Genomic DNA, 6063 nt, shown 5'->3' with positions numbered 1-6063 from the left:
ATATAGGTTTCTGACATCATTTGGATATATTGATTCATCTATGCCTTAAGCCAGTTTGTGTTTTGCTCTAATAAATTACTTGTGCTTAAATCAATTTAAATTGGGTTCCTCTACTTGTTAACGAAATAATTCTGGCTATTTCATGTCATCTTTCATAGTGCAACTATAGAAAACTCAGTGACTTAGAGAAAGTAGTTCTGGGCTCTAGGTAACCATAGATATGTTGAGATATATCAGCCTAACACTGGAAAAAATCCTGCCTTGCTAACTATGGCATTCTTTGTGCTGGAGTTGGCTTAGGACGATGTTAGACTTTCAGGTACAGAAGACAGCTACCTATTTCTGTGGTAATGGAAAAGCCTCTCTGGGCTCTCAAACTATCCCATTTTTTTTTGCTAGTCTTTGACATCTTAAAAATATTGACATTCATAATTTGAGAAAACGTTCAATGTACAGAGATAGTATACTACATGAAACCCATACTCGTATATACATGACAAATATAATGTCATACTGCTTCACAGTTTGTATAATACTCTTTCATATATATCCTCTGTACAAACCCTCTCAGTAACCTCTCAGTACCTCTCAGTGAAGTAGATCTTACCTAATTTTTGTAGATTAAGAATCGAAGAAACAAAGTAACTTTAAGTTTATATGGCTAATACAATCTCTGCAGAGGTTCCCCCCAAAACCCCAATATGAGCAATCTGACACAAGTCTGACTTCTGGAATAGGAGAGAAGTTTTGGGCAATGAGTTCTTGGTTGTATAGAAAACTGGTGTCTTGAAATGAGGAAAAATTCTTAGAAATAGGACTGGGTATTGTGAAAATGGCATTATCCATTTCTTAAACTTACGTAGGGCCAGTCATGATCTGAATGGATCTCTGAGGATAAGAACTTAGGATATGTAGGGTCAGGATTTCTATGCCTCTGCATATTCTCTTTTAAGTCTATCATTGTCTTCTTTCAGCTGCCAAGATAATTACTTCTTATGGTTACATGAGAGTTATATGTTTACATTTTTAGACTTTAGAAGTTTTGTCCTCCCAAATGCCTTATAATGCCTGTAGAAATAGCAAAAATCAAATTATTTATGTTTGCTGAAGTTTTATGAGCTTCCCTGAGACAGTTTTCTGCTGTATGCTCATCAATCCCAAAATCAGGGTCTGCTTGTGACAGGGAGGTAACATAATGGCAGCAATGCTGTGCTTTTTATGTAGGATGATTATAATAATTAGTGCCAGTCAACAGAGACAACTCTCCTGGGAAAGAAACGATTGGAGATTCCATTACCTGAGAATTTGGACTAACAGATTTAGGTCTATACAAAATTGGTGTCAAATATATGCAGATATTTTTATATCAATAGCTACTGTTGATCCATCTGCAGTGTGTACCTTACGGGTTTTTCTTATCACACAAACACGGGAGAGACATCAGTGAATAAAAATGTATCTTGCACTTTCTCTCTAATTTAGCATTTAAGAGCTTTACAATAATAGTTTGATTACTGTGCATAGTGCAAATTCTAGGTGATATGAATATGATCTATTTGTGCCTCATAATAAATATTAATGAAGTCTTACTGTCCATTATTCTTAATAGAATTATGATATACTTAGAAATATTAGCGTGGTTTGGAAAGCAGGAATTAAGTATTCTGTTTACACAGAAAAAAATTTATGATGAGGTTGTAAGTTTAAATTAGGGAAATGAGAAAAGTGTGGTGGTATCATTTTGTATCCACATATTCTGACATTAATCTTTATTATGAATCCTTATTATATACAGCTCTTAAAATAATGGATTTTAGTAAGAATTACAATAATTTTTAAAGAATAAAGAAGAACTAATATAAAAATAGGAGTCTACAGGCAGAAAGCCAGAATTTGAGATACATTATGTCACTCATTATCTGGATAAACTGGGCCAAAATAGTTTATTTTAAGGGGAACAATCTTACCTGCCAACTGATAGGGTACAAATAGATGATCTTTAAAAAGATTCCAATGTGAATACTTTGTAGTTCTATGATTAAAAGAGGGAAAACCCTACTTGTAAGTTATAGTTCACAAGGTACCCATGAGAATAAAGTGCAAGACCAAAGGAATGAGCGACTTTTTTCTTTTGTTGTTCACGAGGAAGCATTTGGGAATTCTCAACTCTCAGACTCTGTTTCTAATAGTGAGCTGGATGCATGTTGTCTACTTATATAGAGCAGTGAGAATATTTTGAACCACTAAGAGGCAAACCAAGTTGAAAGGTTAATAATAATGACCTAACTTTAGTTAGTGCTTAATATATGGTAAGCCTGTATGAGATGCTGAGCTCCATTATCACATTTCCTCTGACAACCAATCAGTGAGATGTAATGACTCTCATTACTCTCATGTACTTGGACAAACACATTTAAAAAAATACACATTACTTTCTCCTTTCCTTTACCTTGTGATATTGTTCGGTTGTGTTCCCACCCAAATCTCATCTTGAATTGTAGTTCCTGTACCATTCATGTGCCCTGGAAGGGACCCAGTGGGAGGTAATTTAATCATGGGAGTGGTTGCCCTCATGCTGTTCTCACGATAGTGAGTGAGTTCTCATGAGATCTGATGGTTTTATGAGGGATTTTTTCCCCTTTGCTTGCTACTTATTTTTGCTGCTGCCATGTGAAGGATGTGTTTTCTTCCCCTTATGCCAATATTGGAAGTTTTCTGAGGGCTCCCCAACTGTGCTGTGAGTAAATTAAACCTCTTTCCCTTAGAAATTACTCAGTCTTGGATATGTTTTTATTAGCATTTTGAGAACAGAATAATACAGTAAACTAGTACTGCGGAGAGTGGGGTGCTGCTCTAAAGACACATGAAAATGTGGAAGCAACTTTTGACCTCGTTAACAGGCAGAGTTTGGAACAGCTTGGAGGGCTCAGAAGTAGACAGGAAGATGTGGGAAACTTTGAAACTACCTAGAGACTTGTTGAATGGCTTTGACAAAATTGCTGATAGTGATGTGGACAATGAAGTCCAGGCTGAGGTGGTCTCAGATGGAGATGAGGAACTTGTTGGGAATTGGAGTAGATGTCACTCTTGATTTGCAAAGACACTGGCAGCATTTTGCTACTGTCCTAGAGATCTGTGGAACTAGGAACTTGAGAGAGATGATTTGGCATATCTAGTGGAAGAAATTTCTGAGCTGCAAAGCATTCAAGAAGAAGCAGGCCATAAAAAGTTTGAAAAATTTGCAGTCTGATGATGTGATAGAAAAGAAAACCTCATTTTTGGGGGGAGAAATTCAAACCTGCTGCAGAAATTTGTTTAAGTGGGAGCCAAATGTTAATCATCAAGACAATGGGGAAGATGTCACCAGGGCATGTCAGAGACATTCACAGCAGTCCCTCCCATCACAGGTCTGTAGGACTAAAAGGGACAAATGGTTTTATGGGTCAGGCCCAGGCTCCCCCTGTTCTATGCAGCCTCCAGGCATGGTGCCCTGCATCCCAGTGTTTTCAGCTCCAGCCATGGCTAAAAGGGGCTAATGTACAGCTCAGGCCATTGCTTCAGAGGGCACAAGCCCCAAGCCTTGGTGCCATACATATGGCATTGATATTGCGGGTGCATATAGTCAATAACCAGTGTTCGAGAACCTCCTCATGTCCGGAGCCATGAGGCCCGGAATTAGCCGACCTCTGTTGCTTGATCTCCGCAAAGCGGAGACAAGATGGCACATTTCTGGGGTCTTCATTACAAACCTTTCCCGCGCATGCCTAAACCTTTCCCGCACGTGCGCAAACCTTTTCCGCACGTGCGCAAACATTTTTCCTGCCCAGGAAGATATGCAGCCTACAGCGCAGGCGCAATCCCGTGCCCGGGAAAATTATCAACCAACGGCGCATTTGCAATTGTAATTTGAGTAAACCCAGCCTCCTGTCACCACCCTGGCCCAACCTCTTCTCTGCCAGCCTATATAAGGCATTGCACTGCCACCATTAAACAAGACTTGATCAGGCTATTTGTCTTGTCTCCATTTCTCGTGTTTTCTTGTCTCCTCCATTCCCACTCCCCCTTCCAGGGTCCGCTCGACTGTCCTGCAGGTCAGGACACCTGGCGCCCAAACAGGGACCTGGACATGGGGGAAGAAGTGAGGAAGAAGGCACTAAAGTCGGCCGAAAGTAAAAGTGGAAGAAATTCCTCAGGACATCGCGGGAGCCAGAGGTGAGTAACAGTGTCTGATTATGGGACAAGAATTGAGCCAACATCAAATTTATGTAGGGCAATTAAAAGAGGCCTTAAAAACACGAGGAGTAAAGGTTAAAAGTAATGATTTATTTAAGTTTTTTGATTTCGTAAAAGATACCTGCCCTTGGTTTCCACAAGAGGGAACCATTGATGAAAAGAGGTGGCGTAGGGTGGGAGATTGTTTTCAAGATTACTGTAGTACTTTTTGACCAGAAAAGGTTCCGATAGTAGCCTTTTCTTATTGGAACTTAATCAGAGATATAGTAGATAAAAAGGAAAAAGAAAAAGATCCTGAGGTAATGGCGGTGGTTACTAAGACTGAGGAAATATTAAGAGGCAGCTCCCAAACCAACCTCAAAAAATCCACACCTAACAAAGAAATAGACCTTATATCACTACAAAGTGACGAGGAAGAGGCTGGGGTCCCCTCAATAACAAATATAGAAACATCAAATAAGGAAAAGGCCAAAAAATACCCAGTTTTACCTACAACTAATGAAAATAAAAGTAAAAATAACCTTCACCCTTCAGAAGTAAACTGGGATAATTTAGAGGAAGAGGCAGCAAAATATCCTAATTCTGACTGGCCACAAACTTTTACTTATCCCCCTCCCTATATTAAGGCTTCTGCCCCCACAGTTATGGCAGTAATAGACCCAAAAGAGGAGCTTAGAGAAAAAATTGCACAACTTGAAGAGCAAATAAAGCTCGAAGAACTACATCAGTCTTTAATCACTAGATTGCAGAAATTAAGGACAGGGAGTGAGAGCGTTCAATACCCTAAAGGAATAGAGAAACCCTCTCACCCTCAGAGACCCGGATGGCATGGCCCAAAAGGAAAGTCGCTTGGTAGTAGGGATAGGGAGGATTCCTCTCCTCAAGACGTTTTTCCAGTAACTGAAACTACAGATGAGCAGGGCCGAGCCTGGAGACACCACAATGGGTTTGAGTTTACTGTGATAAAAGAACTAAAAACTGCTGTCTCGCAATACGGAGCTACTGCCCCATACACCCTGGCCATAGTCGAATCTGTGGCCAAAAATTGGCTCACTCCCATAGATTGGAATACCTTAGATCAGTTCTTTCCGGAGGCGACCATCTGATTTGGAAGTCAGAATTTTATGAAAATTATAGAGATACAGCCAAGATAAACCAACAAGCTGGAAATAGTTGGGATTTTGATATGCTAACTGGCTCGGGTAACTACACAGAAACCAATGCTCAGATGCAGTACGATCCCGGACTGTTTTCTCAAATCCAAGCAGCGGCTACCAAAGCCTGGAGAAAACTCCCTGTTAAAGGGGATCCAGGACCCTCGCTCACGGGGGTCAACAGGGGCCTGATGAGCCCTTTGCAGACTTTGTACATAGACTTTTAACCACGGCTAGCAGAATATTTGTAAATGCCGAGGCAGGGGTGGATTATGTAAAACAATTAGCTTACGAAAACACTAACCCGGCTTGTCAGGCAACAATCAGACCTTATAGAAAGAAAACAGACTTAACAGGCTACATCTGCCTCTGTTCAGACATAGGGCCCTCATATCAACAGGGCTTGGCTATGGCTGCTGCCTTTAGTGGACAAACCATAAAAGACTTCCTCGCTAGTAAAACTAAGAATAGCAGGGGGTGCTTCAAGTGCGGAAAAATGGGACACTTTGCTAGGGATTGTAAGGGAGAGCTAGCTAAGACCTTAGAGGCAAAAGCTCCAGGCCTCTGCCCTAGATGTAAAAGAGGAAAACATTGGGCTAACGAATGGAAATCTAAAATTGACAATCAAGAAAATCCCCTAACACCTCAACAGGGAAACGGATTGAGGGGCCGGCCC

Source organism: Trachypithecus francoisi, unplaced genomic scaffold (genome assembly GCF_009764315.1).
Source record: "Trachypithecus francoisi isolate TF-2019V2 unplaced genomic scaffold, Tfra_2.0 Lachesis_group0, whole genome shotgun sequence".
In the NCBI taxonomy this organism is placed as follows: domain Eukaryota; kingdom Metazoa; phylum Chordata; class Mammalia; order Primates; family Cercopithecidae; genus Trachypithecus; species Trachypithecus francoisi.
This window is presented reverse-complemented; position numbering follows the sequence as displayed.